The sequence below is a fragment of the Rhinolophus ferrumequinum genome, chromosome 21 (genome assembly GCF_004115265.2).
Source record: "Rhinolophus ferrumequinum isolate MPI-CBG mRhiFer1 chromosome 21, mRhiFer1_v1.p, whole genome shotgun sequence".
NCBI lineage: Eukaryota > Metazoa > Chordata > Mammalia > Chiroptera > Rhinolophidae > Rhinolophus > Rhinolophus ferrumequinum.
The window spans coordinates 55,017,014-55,030,558 of NC_046304.1; positions in this window are offsets into that span (position 1 = coordinate 55,017,014).

Below are 13,545 nucleotides of genomic sequence, written 5' to 3' on the forward strand. Positions count from 1 at the left end.
AACCCACAAAGAGGTCGGGAAGAGAAGAGGGGCCGCGATTGTGTCCACCTGGAGGAGGGGCGTGCGCAGGTGGCAATGAGAAGTAATGGAGGGAGCCCGCTGAGCAGGGGAAGGGTAAATTGCCCTCCATTAGCCCGGAGCGGAGGGAGCCCTCCTGCCAGCTCCCTCTCCACCGAGGGTCCTGCGAGGGGCTGGAGACACACTGTGCACAATCTCAGGCATCCCGGAAGCACACCTGTGTGAGGTCATTCCCAGTGGGCATGGATACACGCAGACCTGCCTGGGAGAAGCACTGGAAGCTTTGAGTTTGTTCAGGGGGGTTGTGCATTTCTCTGAACATCGTGGTTTTGGTGCTTAATAAGGTCACTATGATAAACTTACCCTCGAGTCTCCGAAAGTGGGAATAAGGAGGCCTGCATGAGTTAACGGCAGTGAAAGCAGAGGGCAGAGGTGTCTGATCCGTTCTCTGTACGGCTCCGCGGCTGGCTGTTCTCGGGCTGCTGGAGGGAACCAGTGTGTGGACCAGCGTGCTCGGCCTCACCAGCTTTCAGAAGCACCTTCGTCTCCTTGTTGCCACTCCCCACCGACCAAACTGCTTAAACCCTCCGAGCTGCACCTTCCTCATCACAGAGGGGCCTGTGTGTGGATCCAGCCCACAGACGCCTCCTTGCTTCAGCTTCACCTGGGCCACTGGAGCCAGGAGTCCAACAGCCACGATAAACAAGGAGACCCTGGCCTGGCGCCTGGGAGAAGGGAGAAGCTTGGGGAGACAGTCCCAGCAGGGGGATACAGGAGAAGGGTTTGTCCCCATCCAAAGTGACCAGGGAAGCCCTGGGCAGGGATGCCCGTTGTCAGCCCAACGTTCCCAAAAGCCCACAGGAAGGCAGAGGTGGTGAGGGAGCGAGCATGGGGTACTGCAGTGGCTGCATGGGGAAGGCTGGGGCTACGGAGGAGGGAGAGCCCACAGGTGTTGGTGGTTTAGTTGTGGGACAGGTGGCCTGGAGCCTCCCCTTCCATGGGAACCCAAGCTGACACCCTCCCTGGCAGGCAGGGAGCAGGGTAAGGGACAAAAAGGTGTGTCTGGGGCCCCTGGGCAGCTGTCCCCACAGGCTGTGGACCCATGAGTGGGCAAGTCCTCACTTGACATGCAGCGATGCCCCACTTTCCTGAGAAGAGAAGATGATGCAGAACGGAATTCTGGGAATCCCTCGAATTTCAGGGGTGGCCGAGGAGGGGCCCAGACTGGACACAGCACAATGTCCCAGCTGCCCCACAGGTGATGTCTAGAATGTCCAAGGTACTTCAGAGGGCAAGAAGGGCCAGTGCTCCAGCTGGACATGGGGTCTGAAGGTCAGCCAGCTGTCTGGCCTCTGGAGCTGGGCAGAAAAAGATAAAGTCCTCCAGAATGTTCCAAGGGGTTAGCCTTTGGACAGGTAAAATGCAAAGCCAGCGGTTCTCACAGGATGACCTCATAGGAGACATGGGCAGGGTGACACCTCCCCTCCACAGTGGCCCCCCACACACACAGGGCCAATGGGGCACTAGAGAGAGGCCTCACAAATGACAGCCCAGCCTGGGAACCAAAATGCCAGCCCTCCTTGTCCCCTCTGCCATCCACTACCCCCATGCCCCACCTCCGGGCCCAAGGGATGGGCTTGTGCCTGAGGCCACTTCCCAAGTCAGCCCACCATTCTCCTTGCATCCAGCTCCACAGGGGTCCCCCAAGTCCCTGGGGCTGCTCAGGCAGGAGGGTCTGAGTCTTTCCTCCCTATGCAGTGAGGTGCTACTGGGAGTTTGATGACCATGCATACCCTTATAAAGCATTTACATATCTTGGTTTTTCTTTTTGTTTACTAACTTGTTTTTTTGTTTTTGTTTTTAAAGTAAGGCAGTAGACTTACAAACGACTCGAATGTCATTAAGACGATACAATGAAGCGAGCTGTGGTGTCTTATGACTGTCCCTGACTGTCCCTAGGGAACATTTCTTTGTAGAGCTTTGTAGCAATTTTCTGTATATATGCAAACCTGTATCTCCCGACAGGTGACAAGTACGGGGCTCCTCCTTCCGTCTCCTCCTCCTCCTGATGTTTCATCTTGGTTTGTCTTGCATCACAGCTTCTGCTTCATCACGTGGTCTGTGAAATTTCACTTTCCTCTGGTTCTGTGAAGTTCTAGATTTCAGTTATGATTTCCTCTTTAACTAAAAAAACGTCATCCAGCAGCATGTTCTTATATCCCAGCAGTGCAGTAACGTTCTTTGTCACCAGCGAGTAACTTCACCTGCCCTCTTCTCTGCGTCCCCACTGTTCTTTTTCTCTTTTTAATAAAAGTATAGATATATCAATGTCGATATAGCAGCTGTTCTTTTTTTTAATCTAAAATTTTTGCTTGTTTCTTGGTTGCTGCTTTCCTGTTTTTGTTCCTCCAACGTAATGTAATTCTACTTTTGGAAATTTTTTAAGTTTTAAAATTTCAGACTTATTTTAAATTCTTGCCCCATCTCATATTTCTGCTCCTGATGGAATGAAGAACTGGCTGTTGTTTTCCCCACACATCTGGCTGCTTGGTGCCTGGGCAGCCCTGGGAGTTCTCTGTCTTCGTAGCTTTCTCTAGAATCAGTCTCAGCATTAACCCTTCCTTGCTGAGGCCCACTCTTCTTCCATGTCTGCACGCTCCTTTACTCTCTTCAAAACACTGTAAACTGCTGTCTGTATCAGTGTGCCACATTTCTCACTAAAATCTGGGGCGCTTTCCTTGCTGCTGTAGGTGTGCGTGCCCTTGGGGCCCTGCCCTTGCATGTTAGTTTGGTGACACTTTCCTGAGTCTCCCTCCCCCACTGGTCTTCCCAACACATGTACAGGAGCAGCATGTGAGGAAATGATAACAAGGGGGTGTTTGGGGGCCCCAACGGTGGATGAGTCCTGGATGGGCAACCCCAAAGGGCCGGCCCTTAGCTCCTTCCTGGCCCCCGGTGCCCAGCTGGCACTAAGCACTCCAGTCTTTCCATAACTGGACCAGGGTGGGCACAGACCCAGTCACAGCTGGGCCACAGCTGATTGGACGAGGGACAAGAGCTTCACTTGTCCACGTCCTTTCCTTTTGGGGAAGTGCCTGGCCAACACAACCTAATGTAGCATTCCTGCGGTGGCAGCTCTTCCTGGAAGGGAGAGCGAGGTCTGGGGAGGAGGGGGAGGGCCAGCAGGGCCAGCTCTCCAGCGGGCGCCTGCCTCTGGTGGCTGAGTTCACACATTAAAACACTCTCTCGGTGTTCATGGTACAACATTTACAAAATAGATGCAAACAGAAAGCTGAAACCCACCTGTGATGGCCCCCTCTGCTCACATGCAGAGGTTTCAATTGACAGGCCAAGTTGGGGGCCCTGCCCCTCCGTGTGCCAGGAGCAAGTGACAGGCCCTTTTGTGAGATGTGCTGTCTGGAAGTCCGGGAGGCCTCTCCCAGCCTCCTGGCCTCAGAAAACAGGAGGAGCCCCTGGCACTCTGGGCTGTGGTCTCCACCCCCTCTGCCCTCAGGGTTGGCAGGGGTGAGAAGGACATTGTACCCTTGAGGCTGAGAGGTGCCCTCCCCTCCAACCCTTCCTGTTCTGAGGCCCCTCCCCGTGCTGCTATGTGCCTGCATCCTCGCTGGCTTGCTGGGTCTGCTCCCTCTGGTCCCCAAGCAGCAAGACCCTGTCTGGTGCCTCAGAGCTCAGTGCATGCGGGCCCAGCTGGTGGGAAGTGGGCGCCTAGGGCCAGTGGGTGTGTGGGTCTGGCTGGTCTCTGAGTCAATCGGCCTTTCCCAGAGCCTGGGTGGGGCCTGCAGTGCTGCCCTCCCAGGCAGCCTGGCCTCTAGCCAGCTGCTCCAGACCCCGACACCCGGGGAGCACTTGGGGCCCTGTCAGGCGTGGGGTCCCCGTGGAGCAGAGTGTGGGGTTCAGACCCAGCGCCATGCAGTCCTCTTCTATGGGGGCCGGGCACCCCCACGGTTTTTTTTTCACAACATAACATTCTCTTTTATGTCCTTAATATTTGCTGGACTCTGTTCTGATGCTGTGGATTCTCTCCCAGCCCAGTTGTTGCTTACGCAGCAGACATGGGGCTGAGTGGGGGCCAGCGCCCAGGAGACTGTGCCCTCCTCCCAGGCATTCCAGGGACCAGCGGTGGGAAGGGGTCACGCTGCTTTATGGGTCGGAGCCTTTGAAAGCACAGCTCATCCTGCTCACCCGTCCCCCACATGGCCCAAGATGGTGCTGGTGCCGGCACACCCCCCACCACCCTCTCGCTTTGGCTGCTAGTCTCCATTTCCCAGAATTGCCAGGGAATCAGGACACTTCCCCGGGAAGACTAAGGGCGACCTTAGTGCAGGGTGGGCCGGGGCTGGCCCTGCGGGATGCGAGCCCTTTGATCTGAGGCCTGGGAAGAGGGAGGAGCTCCAGAGGCTCTCAACCCCAGGGTCCTGACCCGGGGGAACTCCTCAGCTGGGCCTGGGGGACGGGACCCAGAAAGACCTCCACGGCTGCTAGAAAATGTCGGTTAAGGGAGAGGGTTCTGGGTATCCGTGTGGAAGAGGGGCTAGGGAGGAGCTTCTCCAGAGATCCTTGGAAGCCAAGCTGGTGGCTGGGTAAAGGGCCTTGTACAGACAGACGACTGGCCCACAGAGGAGCCCAGCTGTCCACCTCTCTGTGTCCCATGAGAGAGTGACCCCAAGACGGCTGTCCTGGAGAGCGAGACATCTGGGCCCAGAGATCCACGGGGTTCCTGGAGTGGTGGGCTGAGCTCCTGCTCCCCCTTTTTCAGGAACCAGTAGTGGTCCGGCTCTCCCCGGTAGGTTCATAGGTTCAGAGGGAGGCTCGGTGGTATCTGCCCGGAAGGGCTGAGTCAGGCCAGGCATCTGCTTCCTGCTGTCTTCCATCTGTGCTGTTCCGTTACAGCTGCCCAAACGGACGAAGACACTGCGCAAACAGAAGAGGCCAGTTTTTAAAATTACAGAGTACAAGTCCATTTCATTGTAGCAAACTTGGCAAAATCAAAGCTTTGTGTGCAGAGACAAACCACCGAGAACCCCAGGCTCTGGAGAGCACGAGGTCCTTCACGTACCCCACGCAGTTTTTGAGCACACGCCATGCGCTGACCTCCAGCAATGATTTGACCATTTTCTTTCTGGACTTTTCCTGCCAGATCACTGTTTTGTGATATCCTTTATTACAGCTTCCTTAGTGGTGCCTAGAAGTGGCCCCCAAGTAGGCTGTGCTGTACCCCCAGGGAGGGCAACCTGTGGGTGAGGGGCCTGCCTGCATCTGGCTGAGACATCTGATGACACAGGCATGAGAGGGTTTCAGAAAGAAGGCAGCAGCAGGGTGGGATGCTTCCTTGGGATTACAGTGAAAACTCCAAGGTCTCAGAGCAGGTTGTGGAATCGTGCAGACTGCTACAGAAGCATCAGATTTCTCCTCCTACCTGAAGCCCAGAAATCCAGAATCAGTGGGACAGAAAAGCCGGCAGTGATGAGCCATCCTCCACGCCTCCGGCCCCGAATCTGGCCAAACAGCTGCCAATGTTGTCACTGGAAATAATGCAGCGGGTGGCACTTGTCAGGTTACAGCTCATTGAAGAAATATGAACCAGCGCCTACCATTGTGAATATTCGGGTGTTTAAGCCAGTGTGAGTGGAGACTTCTGTCACCTGCGCCCAGACTCTGTGACGTGGCCACAACTGCCGTGTGCCCCGCCGTCCTGCTCCCATTTCTCTAAAGCACAGACCGCATCTGGGCCTTGGCTCCTCCGTGGCCTCCCTGACTCCCTGCCACCTCTGTGGAGGGATGGGCTCCTCCGCGGCCCTCTGTCCTTCCCTCCCTGCCTCGTCCTCTCCAGCCTCCAAAGAAGCCTTGGTCTGTCTCAGCAAAGGCCCAGAGGCAGAACCCTAGCGCCGCTGGTGGGAACATGACGTGGTGCAGCCAGCGGAGGACACAATGCGTTGGTTCCTCAAAAGCTTGAATATAGAGTCACCGTGTTTATGACCCAGCAAATCCACATGGACTCATATTCAGCCTTAAACAGGGACGAGGTACAGACACGCTACTACACAGAGACCTTGAACACACGGCCCTCAGTGAGAGAAGCTGACACAAAGGCCACACAGCGTGTGGCTCCACATGCATGAAATGCCCAGAACAGGCACGTCTGGAGATGGAAAACACACTGCTGCTTGCCAGGGGCTGGGGTAGGGGTGGGAGGGGCTGCTTAAGGGGTACGAGGTTTCCTTTGGGGGCACGAAAGGTCCTGAATTAGATGGGGGTGATGGCTGCACAGCACTGTGAGTGTACAGACCTGTACACAGGAAAAAACCTGTCTCGAGTCGTGACCTCCCACAGGGAGCAGAGTTTTGGGCTTTGCTGAGGGCCGTGCAGCGGGTGTCTGCTATATGGCATGTCGGCAGCCAACCCAACACAGGGACAGCAGGTCACTTTCCCACGTTACTGGATGTTTTCGAAAGCTTGGATGTTAAGGAGCTGGCGTTTTAAGCGGTGCCAGGGTGACCTTGGGGTCAAACCATTTCAGGGTGATGTGAGCATTGTGTGGCGTCCACAGGCTGCCCCAGCACTCCCCGCTCCTCGGGGCCTCTCTCCAGTTCCCCTAGAATAGAGACCCCCAGGGTGCCAGCCAGTCCTTCTCCTGCCTCAGCAGGCTGCCTGGAAGTTTCCGTAGCCAAGGGCGACCTTTGGCCTGGGCAGCAGGGCGCTGGACATGGGCAGGATGCCTTGTGGCTCCAGTTCTAGGGTGGCTGCGCCCAGCCCTGTTTTCCACAGGATCTCTGGACACTGGACGTGCACATGGCTGTGACCTCAGCCTGACCTGCACAGGGAGCTGGGGGCTCTGGGCCCAGACAACCTGGGGAGACCTGGGCCTTTGGAGGCCTGAGACCCTGGGGGCAGGTGGGGCCTCGCTCGCCCTGTCTCGGGGCGCAGGCCCCTGTGTGTGTGCAGGCCTGTCACCCAGGGCTTGGCACACGGTGAGCCCCAGACAAGCATGGCTGTCACTGGAGCTTTGTTTACAAAGATGAGGCTCAGAGCTCCTGGGGCAGGGTCGCCTGCTCACAGCACCACAGGGAGTGTTGTGGGGCTCAGTGCTTCCAACCACGGGCTGTTTTTAGGGAGAATCTCAGCTGTCACAGAAAGAGGTCAAACCAAGGCAGGTCCACGGCCACAATGACAGCACAGAGGTCAGTCCTCATGTCAGTCCTAGCTGGGCGGCCCTCCTCCCCCGCCTCCACCCCCAGCAAGGTGTCCAGGACACCCGGGCCCCACTCACGGGGCCTCAGCTTTCCGTCTGCAAAGGACAGTTGGACATGTCACCTCCTTGGGCTTTCTCCGTGCTTCTCCATGGCCCAGCGCGGCCTGCACTGTGGACACCGAGCTGCAGACAGCATGAGAACGTTACAGTTGTTTGGTTTCCTATTTCCACCATGGCTTACGTACATTTTAGAAGCCATGGAAAATAATGACGAGCAGAAAACGTGATTGTCCAGTGTCATCCCATCCCCAAAGGTGACCTCTGCCAACATCTGCTCTGTCCTCTGACTTTGTGGCCCCTGCCTTTGCATCAGGTCCCGTGACTCTCATTCAGCTTTTCCCGTTTACTTCAATTCACCAGACTTGGCGGGTGGGGAAGGGACCCAGAAAACAAGGCACCTGCTCTGAGGGGCCCTGGAGGACGTGCCCAACAGCAAGTGCACACTCACACCCACACAACACACCCTTGCACACACTCACACTTGCACACTCAGCACGCCTCTAGGGCCTGGCCTGCAGTAGAGCTGGTTTGGGGGGAGAGAGGGACCTAGCTTGGAGTGGCTGGGACGGAGCCACCAGCCAGGCTCTCTGTCAGGAGAGAACTCTGGAGCCCGACACCCCACGTCCAATGTCCTGACTGCACAGAGCAGGTGGCAGAGCTGGGAGTTCTTGGGTCCTGGTTTCCAGAGCTGGGTGGGCACTGGGTCTGGGCAGGGTCTGCTTTGCAGAGGGCCATTGTCTGGGGCCGCATGGCACCCGAGGCCCCGCCGCCTGAAATGGCCACCAGGGGGCGCCGTTGGCAAACTATGTCCGCGCCTGGAAAAGGATGCTGTGGCCCCCTGGCCGCTCCCGTGTCCCTGGGAGCCGGGTGGGTCGCCACAGGCCTCTGCAGGCCACCTGGGGGTGGGCCAGGTGCACCTGAAAGCCCCGCTTCCGTAACCTTTTCATCACCAAAGATTTGTGGGCTTGTTTCAGTCCTGTGTTTCTGTGCCTGGCTTTCTCCAGTTGTGGGTCTTGAAAGAAAACGTGTGTGCCCTTGGCAGGATGGGCGCCTGAGGGCTGTCACACCCACCCCTTCCTCCGTGGGGAGTTCTCCTCGCAGCCAGGGTCAGCGTGTCCCTGCCTGCCTCCCCCCTCTGGCAGCCCACTCCTGGACAGGATCCCAGAGCCCGCCCCCTGGGAGCTGGGATCTGGACCAGTGAGGCAAAGATGGAGGGGAAGTCATGTGTCTTTGTGGGGCCATTTGTGCGCCTGGGGTGTCCCCTGATAGTGTCCCCGGCGTGTCCAGCAGTGGGGGCCATGGTGGTGACTAGCACAGTGGGATTGATTTGTGAGCCGTGCAGGTGTTTGGCGGCCACCTGCAGTGGCAGGGTGGCCCCTAGGGTGCGGATGGGATCCTCTCACAGTAGCAGCTGGGTGACTCCGGCCTTGGCCCGTGTCAAGTGTCTGACCCTCCCAGCTCACACTGTTTGCGCAAGTTTGGTTTTGCTCTCACTTCAGCATGAACAGGTTAAACTGAAATAAATATTTAAAGCAGCTTTTAATTAAAAAAACGTGTTTTTCATTGAGCGGTCTCAGATGACAGCAGCAATGAGCCTGCTCCCTCAAGGGCAGCTGACCAGGGGCTGAGGTAAGGCCGGTGTGACCGTCCCGATTCACCCAAATGTCTGACCCAAGGCCTTTCCCCCTTAGCGTCATTTAACGTGTGTTTCTAAGGAGACGCCACTTCTGTCATCTCTCCCATCTCCCAGAAACGCACTCAGCCTGCAGTGACCCTGCCCACCTCAGAGGCATCGAATATTCTCATCAGAGGTGGGGGCCAGGGAGGGCGGTGCTGAAACCAGAATCTTCCACAGAGAAGAGGCGGCCGTCAGCTGAGGTGAGAAGGGACATCGTCAGACACACAGGTCTCAGTTGCTCACCTTCCACACATGCTTTTTCAGAGAACCAATATTGCTACATTCCAGGGACACAAACCCAGTCCATGTCCCAAGACAAAGGACGCTGGGTAAACCCAGGGGGTCTCATGGCTGTGGGACCTGGAGCTGAGAACTCCACAGACTGGATGAGGGTTGTCGAGGTTGGCACATGGTCCCATGCAAACGTGTGTGAGGGACCCTTGGTGCCTGGTCACTGGAGTGGGCACACAGTCCATCTAGGGGGCAGCGTCTCCCAACCAGCCTTCTTCTCAGGCTTTACTGCCAAGTGCAAAGACCCTTCCCCAAGAGGGATCTCTGCTGACTCCACGGGGCAGCCTCTGGTCTGGCCGTTGGTGAAGAAATCTCCGTGGGTGGTGGGGGCCCAATTCTGGGGTTCTCGCTCCACCTCCTCACCCCCTAACTCTGTCCCCAGCTGCCTGGAAACGCAGATGGCACAGGTCACCTGCAGGCATGTTGAGCCAGCACGGTAAGGATGTGCCATGGTGTCAAGGCCACATGCCCTTTCAGGGAAGTGCTCTGTGGTTCCCAGTGTTGATGGCCCCTTTCCTGATCAGGCGCTGTTGTCTGCACAGCCCTGGGGCATCTGGATGCAGGAGGGGACACCTGGCCATGAGGGGAGAAGGAACGCTGGGCCTTAACCAGGCTCTGGACCTGTCCAGGGGGGATGATAATACCCATGTCACCTAGACCCCACCCCAGAGGGACCCAGGGCAGTGCTGGCCACACTGGGTGTCGGCGCCCAGGCCTCCCCTCCTGTCTCTCCTGCAGCCATTCTTCCTTCTTAAGGGTACCATGCAGAGACCACACTTTTAAAAACCTTTTTTTTTAAACAAAAAATTCTAAATAGCCACAGAAAAAAAGAGAGAAGAATATGCACCAAATACAGATGGCACTCTGTGGGCGCTGCGTTCCCAAGCTGGTCATTTCCCTACCTGCTTACCTGTTTCCTAAATTTTGGACAGTGAATGTGCATTAGTGGTTTTATTTTTTTATTTTTTTTTATTGGGGAATATTGGGGAACAGTGTGTTTTTTCCAGGACCCATCAGTCATTGTCCTTCAATCTAGTTGTGGGAGGCTCAAGTCCAGTCGCCATTTTCAATCTTAGTTGCAGAGGGCGCAGCCCACCATCCCATGTAGGAATCGAACCAGCAACCTTGTTGTTGAGAGCCCATGCTCTAACCAACTGAGCCATCTGGCCACCCGAATGTGCATTACTGTGTTTCCCTGAAAATAAGACCTAACCAGAAAATAAGCCCTAGCGTGATTTTTCAGGATGCTTGTAATGTAAAATAAGCCCTAATGTGTCTTTTGGAGCAAAAATTAATGTAAGACCCAGTTTTATTTTCGGGGAGATATGGTAGGGTTTATTTTATATTACGAGCATCCTGAAAAATCATGTTAGGGCTTATTTTCCGGTTAGGTCTTATTTTCGGGGAAACATGGTATTTTGAAATAAGTAAACAATACTGGAAGTTGTTTCTATGAGGACAGTCTCTAAGCGCAGGCTGCCCTTGAGGGTTCCCGTCTCACACAGCGCTGGGGAGACCTGGCCAGGGCACGTGGGTACACATCCACGCTGCTGGCTTTGGCCCCTAGGAAGGACAGAGGCCACCGACTGTCATAGAGCTCAGCAGGCAGGCAAAGCAAATGAGACAAGGGGGCAGGCAGAAAGCGGCGGGAGGCTGGCTGTGGTCTCCTGGACAGTGTCAAAGGCCCCACTTCCCTCGGCACATGTGTGTGCCCTCACGCGCCCCCTTCTCCGTCCTCAGCCGCCGTTTATCATCTGCCTCCGTCCTAGAGTGGAAGCTCCTCGCTGCACAGCTGTTTCGTGTGCTGACACCAGCACACGCTCCTTGTGTGGGGTTGGTGCTAAGACACCTGTAGTGATTGGTGGTTTCCAGCCCAATCACAGAGCTGTCACCACACAATTGACGGACATCCTATACACCCAAAAGTCTGTGTGGCACATGCCTTTTCGGACGATGGCGTGAGTTAGTGTGAATGTGTGTGCACACTGGGTCCCAAATTCCATTAACCATGCCCGAGATTCCCACCGGACGTTGATTCTGTTATGGAAGCACCTGGAGTGGGAGGGGATAGGCACTCAGTTTGGCCTTGTTTCCATCTGCTGGGAACAGCTTCTTGGGGCCCAATCCTGTCCTTCCCAGGAATTAACAGGGAACCTAGACTGGGTCACCCTAAGGCTTCCTGCTGTCACTGATCTGGAAGCTGTAGGTTCCAGCCATCCTGGTGACCTATGACTGGTGAAGCTGGGATTGCCAGAAGGGAGATGACAAAGCAAACTGACAGGAATTTCTAAAGAAGGGTTCTGGACCCGAACTGATGCAACACTCTCTGCTTTACTTAAAAACAACATAGAAACAAACGAACTAAATGGCCGAACTGCATAAAACAGCCAACATCGAACAAGGTGTGTATCATGCAGGGTCTCTGGTCCCGCTCCCCATGTAAGAACACAGGACATGGTGAGGCCAAAAAGGAACACCCACGGAGCCATAGATAGGGGTCACACCACTGTAGTCTCGCTGGCGGTTGGTTGAGACACAGGAAGCAGGAGCGACACAATCTGCAACCCGTCGTCCTCTTCTCTGCCAACCAACCTCACTTGCTAGCTGCAATCTGCCTTTCTGCAATCCACAATCTACGCTTGCTAGCTAAGCCACGGCAGTCATATCAGTGGCTAATGGCTAACTGGTAACAGCTGATGACCATTTATTACCCGAGCCAGCACCTTTCCACGTGAAGCCGAGAGCCTGGAAACTACTCTCTGGGACTCTGTCCCCACAGTGTGTCCCACTGCAGACCAAAGTCACCAGTGCCGATAACAGGTCCTATGGAGCCCAGAGACCATCAAGACAAAGGCGAATGAACACCTGTCCCTGGGACTATGTCACACCTGAGCCAGCCCTTGGCATGGCCCGGCAGGGTTGGGGCAGGTTTCTGTCCTGCTGCCCACTTCGCAGGCTACAGAGCAAATGTTCACACAGCTGTCATGTTCCGAACTGCATGACATCTGACACAGAAGTACTCCCACAGGCCAGTTACAGGCATTTGGATCCCTTCCACTCGAGGCGATGGTGGGTCCCAGGTTTCATTCCCCAGGCCACTCCCCATTCTCCCACCAGGTACCAAGTCCCTGTCCTTTGCCAGGAGACCCCCGTGGCTGCTATGGAGTGCAGCTGCCAGTCCCTGCCAGAGTCTGGGTTCCTGGGGCAGCCAGGACAATGGTCCCTCATTTCTGGGGCCTTGGGTTCTCCCTAGGCCCCCCGTTCCAGGACCCAGTCCTTGGGTGGAGGACTGTGGTCCGGATGCCGAGTCCCCCTCCCCTGCCCCTTTCAACCCAGGGCGAGCAGGACAGGATGGTGAAGCCCCTCTTCAGCAGGGCAGTGTCTGCACTGTGCCCTGTGGGCGAGGTCTCCGGGATGCTGAGCCTCCAGCGCTGCAGATCCTGGCCCCGGGCTGCATTTGGGAGTCCCATGGCCCATACCTCATCAGGCTCCAGCAGCAGCGTCCAGCCCTGGTCTTGGGTCCTCCGGGCCCATCGTGACGTCATCCTCCAAAGGTAGACAGCATCAGCGCCGTCCACCAAGGAGATGAACTGCAGGTCCAATAAGCAGGACTTGGCCTCTGCGGGGACCCCTGCCTGGGTGGTGCCCAGCTCCAGCACCACGGGCTTCCCCGGGGGGCAAGTCCACTTTGGGTAACCCGTGACACGGAAGAGCGGCGCCCGGCCAGTGTGAGCAGGCAGGAAGCCCCCCAAATCTCCAGGGCAGGCCCTGGGTCCAGTCAGCGTCCTCAGGACCCAGGCCTTGCGGAGCTGCGTCCTGAGGGCCCAGCTGGGTGGGCGTTATGTTGAGGCCCACCTCTTCCGACTCCCCCGGAAGAGACGCCAGGGTGCCCCAGCCCCAGTCCACAGGCTCCCACAGGGCAGGCTGACCTAGGCCCTGGCTCCTGCCGGGTCCCAGGCCGGGGACGCCCCCTGCTCAGGCCCCGCCCCCGCGGGGTCCATTAGCTCAGGGTCCCCGTCTTTGTCCTGTCCTCTCAGTCCTCTGACACCAGCAAGGCCTCTAAGCTCAGAAAGGGAACCTTGAAGCATGTGAAGCAGAAGCTCAGCTGGTCCCCATGTTGCAGCTGATACATCCAGGACGCATGCAGATAGGACATGCCCTCCCTGCCATGCCACACGCTAGCTGGGGGGCACGTGGCCACTCGGCTTGCCTCCTGTCAGGCGGACAGTAAGGGCCCTGCAGGAGGCCTGGCCCACAGGTGGGGGGAGCGTAGAGGACTGCTGGAGGG